The sequence below is a fragment of the Schistocerca americana genome, chromosome X, assembly GCF_021461395.2.
Source record: "Schistocerca americana isolate TAMUIC-IGC-003095 chromosome X, iqSchAmer2.1, whole genome shotgun sequence".
NCBI classification, from domain to species: Eukaryota; Metazoa; Arthropoda; class Insecta; order Orthoptera; family Acrididae; genus Schistocerca; species Schistocerca americana.
In genome coordinates this window covers 866,878,083-866,893,446 of record NC_060130.1, presented here as the reverse complement: position 1 = coordinate 866,893,446, position 15,364 = coordinate 866,878,083, and positions in this window count along the sequence as shown.

The window sequence follows — 15,364 nt, the reverse complement described above, 5'->3', positions numbered from 1 at the left end:
ATTTTTGAGTGATTCAATCTAATTTCAGTTGTCAATTTTCCTACTCGTGTGCAGACCGTAAGACTCTGACTGATAATATTTTTATAGACACTGCTCAGGCTCACACAATTAATGTGTACCCAGTTGTTAATGGACTATCTGACCCTGATATACAATTACTGGAAATAAAAAAATATGGCACCTTACAGCCCTGAGGCATGCTCATACAGAGCAGTGAAGCTTATTACTGAGAACAGCAAGAGTAAGTTGAAAGTTGTGGTATGGTATGTGGTGTGTACAGAAAGAGTTGCTAATGACAGATGTAATGCATCCGGATTTTATGGACCTTACATGAGCTTGATCCGTAACGACAGGACGATACAGTATGAGATCCACAGAAAATAATAATTACATTATGTCAACAAAAGGCAATTGCAGTTAATCTCATGTACCAAAAACTGAAAAAAAATAGACAGTCTCTACCAATGTGGACAGTGGCATGGAACAAACAAGTTGAAGCAAATGCATTTTGGGGACGAACCGAGCAGGTGGTTAATGATGTCGTAAAACTCCCATTTTGCAAGAGAACGGCGAACTTCAGCGCAGAAAGGGATCAGGCCAGAACAAAACTTTATTCCTTTTAATGTAAATAAGACCAGGACCGACGGTAAGTGGCTGCATGTCACTAACAGGCCTAGGCTGCGACTCAGCAAGAAAAATACAAATGTTTATTCACCTCTAGCGCCTCGGTGTTTGGCTGAAGCCATACTTGGCGATGCAGATGTGACACAGTGGGGAGATCCCCATTATATAAAAGCACTTTGAGACCTAAAATACACTCCTGGAAATTGAAATAAGAACACCGTGAATTCATTGTCCCAGGAAGGGGAAACTTTATTGACACATTCCTGGGGTCAGATACATCACATGATCACACTGACAGAACCACAGGTACATAGACACAGGCAACAGAGCATGCACAATGTCGGCACTAGTACAGTGTATATCCACCTTTCGCAGCAATGCAGGCTGCTATTCTCCCATGGAGACGATCGTAGAGATGCTGGATGTAGTCCTGTGGAACGGCTTGCCATGCCATTTCCACGTGGCGCCTCAGTTGGACCAGCGTTCGTTCTGGACGTGCAGACCGCGTGAGACGACGCTTCATCCAGTCCCAAACATGCTCAATGGGGGACAGATCCGGAGATCTTGCTGGCCAGGGTAGTTGACTTACACCTTCTAGAGCACGTTGGGTGGCACGGGATACATGCGGACGTGCATTGTCCTGTTGGAACAGCAAGTTCCCTTGCCGGTCTAGGAATGGTAGAACGATGGGTTCGATGACGGTTTGGATGTACCGTGCACTATTCAGTGTCCCCTCGACGATCACCAGTGGTGTACGGCCAGTGTAGGAGATCGCTCCCCACACCATGATGCCGGGTGTTGGCCCTGTGTGCCTCGGTCATATGCAGTCCTGATTGTGGCGCTCACCTGCACGGCGCCAAACACGCATACGACCATCATTGGCACCAAGGCAGAAGCGACTCTTATCGCTGAAGACGACACATCTCCATTCGTCCCTCCATTCACGCCTGTCGCGACACCACTGGAGGTGGGCTGCACGATGTTGGGGCGTGAGCGGAAGACGGCCTAACGGTGTGCGGGACCGTAGCCCAGCTTCATGGAGACGGTTGCGAATGGTCCTCGCCGATACCCCAGGAGCAACAGTGTCCCTAATTTGCTGGGAAGTGGCGGTGCGGTCCCCTACGGCACTGCGTAGGATCCTACGGTCTTGGCGTGCATCCGTGCGTCGCTGCGGTCCGGTCCCAGGTCGACGGGCACGTGCACCTTCCGCCGACCACTGGCGACAACATCGATGTACTGTGGAGACCTCACGCCCCACGTGTTGAGCAATTCGGCGGTACGTCCACCCGGCCTCCCGCATGCCCACTATACGCCCTCGCTCGAAGTCCGTCAACTGCACATACGGTTCACGTCCACGCTGTCGCGGCATGCTACCGGTGTTAAAGACTGCGATGGAGCTCCGTATGCCACGGCAAACTGGCTGACACTGACGGCGGCGGTGCACAAATGCTGCGCAGCTAGCGCCATTCGACGGCCAACACCGCGGTTCCTGGTGTGTCCGCTGTGCCGTGCGTGTGATCATTGCTTGTACAGCCCTCTCGCAGTGTCCGGAGCAAGTATGGTGGGTCTGACACACCGGTGTCAATGTGTTCTTTTTTCCATTTCCAGGAGTGTATTTCTCTTTCTCTCATCCCACAGTGGACTGCATAAGTGTGTGGAAATAAGCGAGGGCACTGAGAGTTTTGCTTTCTGCAAAGTGAGGACAATATGCTTCACGTATCGTGGTGACAGATAGCAAAGCGGTAGTTAATTATTCCTGTGGGGATTTTTGCGGGCAAAGTAATTGTGCACATCGCTCCAACCCATAGTGAGTGTGCAATAGCTACTATTTCGACTAGGGAAAGATAAACGCTCTACAGAACGCAGGAAAGTTGCGACTGAGTGAATTCAGTCAAGCCGAGTAGGGAATTAGCGTTTCAGTTCCAGTATGGAGACAACACCGTTGCACATGCTGCTTGGTAAAGTACCATCACGCATTAGGCCACAGTAAATGTTGAGTCTAGATTTTGCTCACTCCAACTTGCGTGCTCTTTGACCATTGAATATCAAAAGCTAGAATACCCTCACATTGAGTACATGAGAGTTTTTTTCAATTGTCCAAAAGGTAAATTTATTCTCCACCAACTCAGTGCACTGACCAGCTATGACAATGTAGATTTAAATGAGCTGATGAGGAGTTTTAATAATCATTCTTTCCTGTGATGAATAATTTTCATGTGTAGAGAAAACGATTTTAATATTCATCATTTCAAAACGTCCAAGAATTCAATAATTTTGTTACTGAGTGTCAAAATAATTGAACATGATTGTTGTTTATCACTTGTCCACCGAAAGCAACAGTTGATAAATTATATTGTAACACCTATATCGATTGTAAGTAGGTTTATACTATCTAAATGTGTCTGTGATTATGAAATGTTTGTTCTTTGTTAATTAAGGTCATTGATTTGTAACAAGAAATTTAAAGTTTGCAATGTATGTATGGTAAAAAGATAGATGATATTTAAAGTAATTAAATTTTATAATATATGTATGTTCATAAAGAAAAAATTTGTATATTGGAAGCTGGTTCATGCTTAGGGAACTTTTATTGTGAAATGTAAAAGCTGTAGGGAAGCTCCTCCGCAACGGAAGTTTCTTGGCACTAGGAAAAAGGAGGCTTTGGCGGTCGATCTGGGCGGCTCCTTGGTGGGAATGGTACGCAGTTAGTGGCTAGCCGTTGTACAGTACACATCGGGGGTGCCAAGGGAGGCGTTTGGAAGCCGTTTTGTATGGAATTTTGCCTCAGATGTGGATTTGGCTATTGCATGGTGTTCTTGGCAATAAGGAATGGCTCTAATACGATACAAATCCGTCGCCAAGAAGAAATTATGAAGAGCATTCAACATCAAGCGCCGTGAGTACAGTTAGCCACCACGTCGCTTGGCACCACTATTTCGCCACTGCTCCACCAACTTCAGGCACACAGATACGTATTATAGCTTGGACCACATAATTTGTGTGAGTGTTTCCAATAATAATCCAAGTGCCATAAGCCTGTGTTTTGAACCCTAACATTATCCCAATCATGAACCGATGCAGGATCCCCTCCTAAGCGTGTAGAAAACTGAGTATCCTGTTTCTAACAAAATAGTGATTTATTTCTGTGTATTAAATGTGTAAAAATTCTGTGCCAGAGTGTGTATATTTTACTGTCTAAAATACCTGTTTCACCGGTGATGAAAAGGACACATAAATTAAACTTATTTGTAATTTATCCTTGATTGCTATCATAAACAATTAATTTTTGAGGTTAATCGAGCTCAGTGTTGAGTAGTTTGCTTTAATGGATGGATAAGCATTAATTTTGGTTGAATTGAACTTTGATTCTGAAATAAGCGTAGAGTTAGACTAGTGAGACAGGGTCAGTGTACGGGTGCCCACTATATTCTTCTCTTATTAGAAAGATAAATGGAATATTGTCGCTACTAAAGAAATCTGATGCATTTCCATAAATGAGAATGTAAACAGTGTAAATGTAGATTAATATTTAATTTTATTTGTGGTGTTTGTATGTCAGTTAAGTCAGTAATGTTTGCATGCTCAACTATATTTCAGTGTTTCCTGCAGTAACACCTCAGTATTGAATCACATAATGATAGTGATTATAACTGGGGTACAATATTGCTTTCTATAATTACTGATTTGTGCATTAATGGTAACTACTGCAAACCACAACTTAGATCGCCCTGTATTCCTGTGCTAGTCAAAGGGAGTCTTAATGAAAGTCACTACGACAAATAATACTCAATTCCCTCAAATATAATGTTTCAAATTAATATGCCTAATTAGGCTGGCGACCGTTTATTGTTTCATTCGTATGAACTTTTCTACTTTCATTATCCCCAAACTAAAGCCTGGTTTAGTTTCTATATTGATTGCATTATATTTTTAATTACTCTCCGATACGCTTTTTTCTACTAGAAAAACGCACGGTCAAAACCAAAAGTTCTCCCAGAGGGTGAAACTAGTTTTGTATCACGGCAGGCAAGTTAGTGTCGTATAACGAAGTTTGACTAGTGTTATAATATGTAGAATAATAAAGGGAATAGCTGTGTTGTTACTCTAGGATACACCCAAAACATTCACTTTTATTGTCCGCCCTATTAGCTGAATGGTAGCCGGCACAGTAACTCAGCGTGTTCGGTCAGAGAACCGGTTGGCTTCTGTAATAAAAATCTCAGTGGAAGGATCAACAAACGAACTTGGCCGGGTGTCATGTGACGTCCGTAACGACCAAACACAACGATAAAAAAAAAAAAAGGTCAGCGCATTGGATTTCCATGCACTGGGGCCCGGCTTCGATTCCCGGCTGGGGAAGGATATATCCCCCCTCAGGGACTGGGTCCTCATCATCATTTCATCCCCATTGTGGTCGCACAGGTCGCCCAATGTGGCGTCACAATCAATAAGACCTACGCTTGGCGGCCGAACTTCCCGAATGGGAACTCCCGGCCACTGACGCCATACGCTCATTCCCATTCACTTTTATTAATTCATGCATTCTATGTACGTGAATCAGCATTTCTAATAGATTTTTGTTACGATCCGCACCTGATACTAGCTGCCTTACAGGGCCTGGGTCATATTTATTTAGAATGTCTGTTTGACACCCTGGGCTTGAGAAGACAGTTCAGATGTCTTGTCCATTTGCGCGCTAAGTGGTAAGCTAAGTTTGCACACATTAATACACTCACTGTGCAGATACAATGATCGGATGTACGACACAGATTCTATTTATTTTATATTAAATGTGTAATATTTGGAAAGAATACCATCACAGCTAAACTAAATGACAACTTTGTGACTGATAATTCACTAGTTGCGAGAACTTTTAACGATCACATTCAAATTGTAGCAGCAAAAATATGGTAAAGTGGTTCAGTTGAATAAGCAACAGAATATATAAAAATATCATTACACAAAGCAACTAGAAGTAGACAAGCATTCTTCACTGAAATTAACAGAATTCTAAAAATTCTATAAAGCAAAAGCTCATGTGGTGATTCTGGAATATCAATCAGAATTCTGAAAAGTTGTACCAACTTGATAAGCAATATCTTGAGTGATAAATGTAATTCATCATTGGCACAGGGAATTTTTCCAGACAGATTACAATATGAAATCGTAAACCTCTTCGTAAGAAAGGTGACACGGAAGAATTGAAAAATTATCCTCAAGTTTCCTTACTGACACCTTTTTCCAAAATATTCGAAAAAGTAATGTACTCAAGAGTAGTCTCACACTTCTGTAGAAACTATTTAATAAGCATCTCACAGTTTTGGTCCCAAAAGGGTTGCTCAGCTGATAGTGCAGTTTCTGCGTTCGATCACAAGACACTACGAGCCTTAAATAATAAACTATCTCCAGTTGGTATTTTTGTGATTTTTCAAAATCGTTTGAGTGTGTAGACCATGTTATTCTCTAAGGAAAACTCAGGTTTTATGGAATTAACAGCTTTAGACAAATCTGGTTTGAACAATACTTGACAAACAGAATGCAAAAAGCCGTGGTGATTAACTCTAACAGCGTTGGAAGAACAGAAAATTTTAGCAACTGGGGATAAATTACAAAGGAAAACCGAGAAAGCTGGCGCACTGGTTATCACACTAGACTCGAATTCAGGAGGACGATAGTTCAAACCCGTGTCCTGCCATCCTGGTTTAGGTTTTCCGTCATTTCCCTAAATCGCTTCAGGCTAGCGCCGTGACGGTTCCTTTGAAAGGGCACGCCGACTTCCTTCCCCATCCTCCCCTAATCTTTCCACCAAGGATAACTCCGAAACTATGATAGGAGCTGAAAAGTTTGTGGGACAAAACTTGCATTGGACAACGGTGACCATAATACGACGTTGGTATTTTTCTTGCTAGGTGGAGTCACGTCAAAGGTATGAAGTGCAACTTTGTTTTATTTTAAATGGGATGCTACAGTTTGGTACTTATTTTCTGATAGCGGCTATCGAGACGAATCGTCTTATCATGGATTGAGTGCTATTCCTTATCACATCAGCATTTATCGAAGCACATGCTCTGCCAATTCTCTCTCTCATATCTACAGGTGTAGGTGGAACGTCTTTGTAAACAATGTCTTTTACGAATACCAACAAGAAAAAATCCAGAGGCGTCAAGTCTGGCGAACGAGCCGGCCACGACACATCTTCTCCGCGTCCAATCCAACGATTTGGGAATTGTCTCTGCAACTAATTTCTAGCCATCAACAAAAAATGTGCCGGACACCCATCGTGTTCATACCACATTCTGTTCCCTGTTCTTAAAGGTATTTCTTCCAATAACAGACCAAATGTTTCTTGCAGGAATGTGGTGTACTTCCTACCATTAAGATTTCCTTCAATGAAATAGGGGCCTATAATTCTGTCCTCCAGAACCCCACGCCATACATTCACCGACCACGGTTTTTGGTGTGCAACTTGCCGCAGCCAACATGGATTTTCAGTTGCCCAATATGTGATATGCAAATTAACATTTCCATGATTCTTGAATGTAGCCTCTTCAGTAAATAAAAACCAAATTCATAAATGTGTCATCCGTATGAATTTGAAGTTGAGCCCATCGGCAGAATTCAATGCGATGCATACAATCCGTACCAGTTAATTCTTGTTGGAGTTTGATATGGTGAGAATGATATTTATGGCGATGCAGAACAGGAACAACACTACTCTGGCTCATGCCAGATTCCCTTGTGACTTGGCGCGAACTAACACAAGGATCTCGATCCACAGTGGCAAGAGTACCAATTTCCGTTTTCTCGTCGTTAGTAACTTACCTTTGCCGGATATGTTTCCGAGTTAAAGATCCATTCACGTCGAAAATTACCTGGTCGGCGTTCCGGAAATGCCTACCACGCAGTGGATTCTACATCCAAGGAAAGAGGAGAGGGTCACTAGGTGCCAAATAATAAGAATACGGTGGACCAGGGCGAAGGGAGATGGGGCTGGGATGGATTGCAAAAAGTGCCGCAAGTGTGACTGCGTCAGATGCAGAACGAGCTGGGTCGTTATCGTGGAGTAATCACACTGATCTACATCTACATCTACGTGATTACTCTGCTGTTCACAATAAAGTGCCCAGCAGAGGGTTCAATGAACCACCTTTATACTGTCTCTCTACCGTTCCACTCTCGAAAGGCGCGCGGGAAAACGAGCACTTAAATTTTTCTGTGCGAGCACTGATTTCTCTTATTTTTTCGTGATGATCATTTCTCCCTATGTAGGTGGGTGCCAACAGAATGTTTTTGCAATTGGAGGAGAAAACTGGTGACTGAAATTTCGTGAGAAGATCCCGTCGCAACGAAAATCGCTTTTGTTTTAATGATTGCCACTCCAATTCATCATGTCTGTGACACTATCTACCCTATTTCGCGATAATACAAAACGAGCTGCCCTTCTTTGTACTTTTTCGATGCCATCCGCCAGTCCCACATGACGAGGATCCCACACCGCACAGCAATACTCCAGAATAGGGCGGAGAAGCGAGATGTAAGCAGTCTCTTTAGTAGACCTGTTGCAACCTCTAAGTGTTCTGGCAATGAATCGCAGTCTTTGGTTTGCTCTACCCACAATATTATCTATATGATCGTTCCAATTTAGGTTATTTATAATTGTAATCCCTAAGTATTTAGTTGAATTTACAGCCTTCAGATTTGTATGACTTAGCGCGTAATCGAAATTTAGCTGATTTCTTTTAGTGCTCAGGTGAATAACTTCACACTTTTCCTTATTCAGGGTTAATTGCCACTTTTTGAACCATACAAGTATCTTATCTAAATCATTTTGCCAGTCGTTTTGACCATCTGATGTCTTTACAAGACGGTAAATGACAGCATCATCTGCAAACAATCTAAGACGGCTACTCAGATTGTCTCCTATGTCGTCAATACAGATCAGGAACATTAGAGGGCCTATAACACTTCCTTGGAGAACGCCGGATATTATTTCTGCTTTACTCGATGACTTTCCGTCTATTACTACGAACTGTGACCTTTCTGACAGGAAATCACGAATCCAGTCGACAACTGAGGCAATACTCCGCAGGCGCGCAATTTGGTTAGAAAACGCTTGTGAGGAACGGTGTCGAAAGCCTTCTGGAAATCTAACAATATGGAATCAATTTGACACCCCCTGTCAATAGCACTTATTACTTCATGAGTGTAAAGAGCTAGTTGTGTTTCACAAGAACGATATTTTCTGAAACCGTGCCGACTATGTGTCAATAAATAGTTTTCTTCGAGGTACTTCATAATGTTCGAATACAGTATATGTTCCAAAACCCTACAGCAAATCGACGTTAGTGATATAGGCCTGTAATTCAGCGGATTACTCCTACTTTCCTTTTTGGGTATTGGTGTGACTTGAGCAGTTTTCCAGTCTTTCGGTACGGATCTTTCTGTGAGCGAGCGGTTGTATGTAATTGCTAAATATGGAACTATTTTATCAGCATACTCTGAGAGGAACCTGACTGGTATACAATCTGGACCGGAGGCCTTGCTTTTATTAAGTGATTTAAACTGCTTTGTTACACTGAGGATATCTACTTCTGTGTTTCTCATCTTGGCAGTTGTTCTTGACTGGAATTCAGGAAAATTTACTTCGTCGCTGGAAGGAACCGTACTGCATCACATTGAACAGTGTTTGTGAAAACTGATTAAGATTCCTTTTTTTTCTTAATGAGTGGAATTGCAAAGCAAGTGATGTACTGGGACATACCTAATAAATTACTTGCAAAAGTGGTGACGTTACTAACATATTTTCAAACAATTGTAGCATGGAAACGGTACGTTTCCGGACATGGGTTCCTGTTCAAAATAGTATGTACTCACTCCCTCTATAAGTGCTAGAAGTTTGTAACATAAATTTCTGAACACCCTGTATATGCAGAATAATAAAGGTCTGTCTTCAGTAACCCAAACGGAAACATGACAGCACTCATGGGACTATGAAGGAAAATTACGGAGAACTACAGATTTAATGGACTCGTGGTACATCATTCCAACAAGCGAGCTCAGTTTTCCTGAGATGCCGTCGACGCATCGTCTTCACAGACTTACCTGTTTTTTTCCTGTACCCCTTACTGGTGCTACGGATATTTCATTTAGCATACTATTTGTATTTGACAAACCATGATGGAACTGTTTTATTATAAGTGGAACATGTTCTCAGTATGTCGACAGGACTGATGTATAGTTATATTTCTGAAGATCTGAGAATCTGAGGATGACAGATAGTTACTGTCAAAACTGGTCATGAAATGAACTATTTCATAGCAAGCGCTCTTGGCTTCTGATGTTGTATATTAGATTAAGTTATCCTTTTCAGGAACATCACCACATCGCCGCTAGAGAGGCTATTATTCAGGTTTGGTCGAACTAACACTCTGTTTGATGTTGAACAGATATTCAGTTATTTCAGTGAGAAGTTCATTGTAAGTATCTACGAAGAGTGGAATATAAACGCTGTCGTAAAGAATCATAGTTATGTGTCTTCCGAAGAAATAATCTGTGCTTGACCTTGACACTGTGTGTTTCTTCTGGTAGAAATTGGATAGCCTTGGAACTTACGCATGTACCTGAGGTTAAACCTGAACCCTCACAATCGGCAGTCAGTCATTTCTATTGCTGCAGATATTTAGCATTTCGAATGAAGGTACGACGCAGAAAGAAAGGATGATATTGTGATGAATGTGAAAGTTTTGAACCATTTTCTTTAAAAATAGTATTTAAGAATATTGCTGTCTCTTTTTTACCAGTTGTTTTCCAACATTTATATTTTATTATACGCTTATTATGGCGTTAGCATAACTCATCGCCAATTTTGCATTAGTTGTTTATGCGTGGAACAATTTCAGTTCTCTTTAATAAGCAGAATAATAAACTGTTTTCCCATCTCAGGCAGTGAAGGAATAAAGTATTGTCTTTTACGTATTTTGAAAATCGGATGTAGTAATTATTTTATGGCCACTAAACAAAAATGTTTAATATACATAAAGTTTAACTCTGTGCTGCAACTAAAGAAACTGATTTTTTACATGAGTTGCGATTGTTTTATGAGTTTTGTAAGCCTGTGTTACTAAAGTGATACACATATGATGATCGATATGAAATGTAGAATATTCCTATCTCGTTGTAGGTCGCGTTTCCAATATAATCGTAAAATATTTAAGTTCTTTCTCTAATTAATCAAGAAATGTTGGAACGTTGCTCTGTAGGTGAACTTCTAACATTTAGTTGTAACTTCACTTAAATTCACATAAATCTTATTCTACGACAAGACCAATAACACATCAAAACATAGCATTTCAAACTCTGTGTGAAATACGACCATCCACGTCGTCCAATAACCACTCAGCCTAATAAAATTTCATGCCTCGCAGTAACGTTAATACGCCTTGTAATTGCGTTTTTAATCGACAAAACATTTTATTTCACACGGCCTGCATTTCACGTTGGCGCTTTAATTGCGTCGTTTTGAAGGACGGGCCGTTTTATCAATATCGATAATAATCTGACCGACATCAACTGGCGGACATTTATTAGTGTCATTATCTGCTCCGTATATTGTAACGTTGCTTCCTGTTTGAGAGTAACATCAACTAAATGTATTCAAACGTACGATAATAGCCGCTAGCGACTTAGATGGACATGTGAAACGGTGAAGCATACAAAGTGTCTTCGTGTCTTAAGTACATTTAATATTGGATTTGAATTTCTAACCAGTTAAATTACAATAGCCATATATATTATTTTTGTTTTGCTTCAGTTAACACTTTACGATTACACTGTTTATGAGTGTTCCTTCATGCTCAATTTCTTATCATTTTTACCTCCAACTGACGTATGCACCTGATGTATTTTACTTAATGTTGTAACACAAGATATTTGTTTTTCTTTTTGGAGTGACTACGTATGTGCAGTGTTTCGGGAATTAACATTATAACATCAAAAGAAAACGGTGTACTTACTTGATTTATGAGTCAGGAAGCAGTTCATCTCTCCCACAACTCGTCGGGCGTATTTTCTCTGGTGTTTCAGCAGATATCTATGATCTGCAGTTTCAGTCAGAGTTTATGACGTCTCCCATGCGACGCCAAATATCTACGGAAAGAGTCATTTTGTTTCCCGTTACAATGAAAATGCTTTTGAAAGCGTAATTTTACGTGTCCATTCTGTAGAACGGGTCCAGATTAGTGCGATATTTGTATAATCGGTCTGTGGTGTGCGTACTGTAAGACCTTCAGTACACACACCATCAGGTTATTTGACTTGTCGCTCTAACGGAAGTAGGCGAGTGTCAGCAATATGTCTCGTGGTCTTATCGTGGCGTGTTTATCTTCTGCCGTTAGGTCAGACGATAGAAATGCCTCTTGCACGCGTAGAGTAGCAGGCTGACGGTGACCAACTTTAAACAGAACTTGCACGCGCAATCGCAATGAACTCAGTCTCCGACTCGCCTTGAAGATGGCTGGGAGGTTTCTAGCCGAAATATCGCAAGAAGAATTGTCGCTGTCCCGAGTGCACGCCCGAAAGATGATGGAACAGAACTTGATTAATTTTCACACACATTTATTAAAATAATAACAAGCATAAAAATTACTTAGCATGGTTCTGGATGCTATTTACAATTGACAATCTGAAGTTCCTTTGGTACTGGTACGTTAATCTTATTCTCACATACAGGGTGTTACAAAAAGGCACGGCCAAACTTCCAGGAAACATTCCTCACACACAAATAAAGAAAAGATGTTATGTGGACATGTGTCCGGAAACGCTTAATTTCCATGTTAGAGCTCATTTTAGTTTCGTCAGTATATACTGTACTTCCTCGATTCACCGCCAGTTGACCCAATTGACGAGAATCCAAACGCAATTGTGCAATCACGTCATCAACACAGATTTTCTGTGAACGCTTGGGGAGGCATTGTTGGTGATGTCTTGATTGGGTCTCGTGTTCTTCCACCTACGCTCAATGGAGCACGTTATCATGATTTCATACGGTATACTCTACCTGTGCTGCTAGAACATGTGCCTTTACAAGTACGACACAACATGTCGTTCATCCACATTGGAGCTCCTGCACGTTTCAGTCGAAGTGTTCGTACGCTTCTAAACTACAGATTCGGTGACCGATGGATTGGTAGAGGCGGACCAATTCCGTGGCCTCCACGCTCTCCTGACCTCAACCCTCTTGACTTTCATTTATGGGGGCATTTGAAAGCTCTTGTCTACACAACCCCGGTACCAAATGTAGAGACTAAATGGTTCAAATGGCTCTGAGCACTATGGGACTCAACTGCTGAGATCATTAGTCCCCTAGAACTTAGAACTAGTTAAACCTAACTAACCTAAGGACATCACAAACATCCATGCCCGAGGCAGGATTCGAACCTGCGACCGTAGCGGTCTTGCGGTTCCAGACTGCAGCGCCTTTAACCGCACGGCCACTTCGGCCGGCTCAAATGTAGAGACTCTTCGTGCTCGTATTGTGGACGGCTGTGATACAATACACCATTCTGCAGGGCTGCATCAGCGCATCAGGGATTCCATGCGACGGAGGGTGAGTCCTCGCTAACGGAAGACATTTTGCACATTTCCTGTAACAAAGTGTCACGCTGGTACGTTGTGTTGCTGTGTGTTTCCATTCCATGATTAATGTGATTTGAAGAGAAGTAATAAAATGAACTCTAACATGGAAAGTAAGCGTTTCTGGACACATGTCCACATAACATATTTTCTTTCTTTGTGTCTGAGGAATGTTTCCTGAAAGTTTGGCTGTACGTTTTTGTAACACCCTGTATATCTCTGATACTTGACAAAAGTGTCTATACATTTATCTTCATGGCTATGTACAGGAATATGGTAATCATATTAAGCGCAGACTGAAACTTGACTCGAACAGGCTGGTGCAGACAAATGCAGACTGACTAATCGGAGGTCTGTACACTCGTTATAATACCTCGCGCGTTCATGTATCACTGCGCGAGTGCGATCCGTGAAGAGAAAAGGTTCTACGTTAGCAGCAATCTCATTGGCTGAGTTACATATTAATACGCGGATCGGCGGAAGCAGAATTTGGTCTGTCTCTATGGCAGCGCCATCTCGTAGTGCGGAGACGGACGAGCGCTGCGCCTGCGCTGTTGTGCTTAGCGGGGCGCGCTCTAGTGGGAAAGTTGTGTACGCGCTGACTACGCGGAACTATGTACACAACACGGTCTCTGTTAATAGGGACACTCAAACACGAAGAATAACCAACACTCCAGTAGTGACAGCACCATCATTACCTGCGCTGTCTGCTACCGCCAATCACACAGCGCTGCTGAGTAGATGTTGGATTGCTGTTTATTCTTCGTGTTAATGCATATCGACGAACCGAATATCTCACTAGATTAATTTGGGAGCGCTTTGTCGAATGGATATGGAAAATTTCAGTTTAAAAATCTTTTTTTTTTTCTTTTTGCAACCGGAAAGAAACCGACGCTTTCCGTTGACACTAGGCGTCGCATGAAACATGTTATAAGCAGCATTTGTTTCGACCGATTTCATCCATACACTGCAAAAACCAAATTGCAGATATCTGCGGGAACAACAGAGAAAGCGAGCCTGACGGCTCTTAGGAGATACACCCTAGAAGTTTGCGGAAATTCTCGTTACAAACTTCTAGGACTTATAGAGGAGAGTGAATAGACAATATTTTGAATTGCAACCCACGTTCGAAACGTACCGTTTCCTTGATACAATCACTTGAAAACATGCTGGCAACGCGACCACTTTTACAAGTAACTGATTAGGTGTGACCCAGTACATCACTTGTTTTACACACACACACACACACACACACACACACACATACACACACATGGCTCTAAGCACTATGGGACTTAACATCTAAGGTCATCAGTCCCCTAGACTTAGAACAACTTAAACCTAATTAACCTAAGGACATCACACACATCCATGACTGAGGCAGGATTGGAACCTGCGACCATAGCAGCCGCGTGGTTCCGGTCTGAAGCGCCTAGAACCGCTCGACCACAGCACCTGTTTTACAATTCCACTCATTAATAGCCAAAGAAATCACTCGCGTACTCATTGCCGAGTTCTCTTCAACGTGATGCAGTACGGCCTGTTCCAGTTCGGTAGTGAGGCTTCTCCTTTGAGCACGACAGTCGCGCCTGCTGACGGTGAAGGTACTCTTTCTCGAAGCCGATCCGTAATTGTGGCGAGAACTGTATGCGATGCTGTCAGCCTTTGTGGAAGACGATCTTGATAAAGGCGGCCAACAGCGCTTCCACTACCGTGAGCTTCGTCATTCAGAATTATCATGTCGGTGTATTCCCAAACGTGCACTCAACCATCTTGCTTTAACAATCATGGACACGTGGATGAGGGCCGAACCAAGTCAGAAAGGTAGGACAGACGTTGAATGACATCACCACCACCACAACTACCCTATTGCAACCATGGATCTTGCCGTCGGTGGGGGGCTTGCGAGCATCAGCGATACGGATAGCCGTACTGTAGGTAAAACCGCAACGGAGGGGTATCTGTTGAAAGGCCAGACAAACGTGTGGTTCCTGAAGAGGGGCAAAAATATGGATGACTGACTGATCTGGCATTGTAACATCAACCAAAACGGCGTTGCTTTGCTAGTACTGCGAACGGCTGAAAGCAAGGGAAAACTGCAGCCGTAATT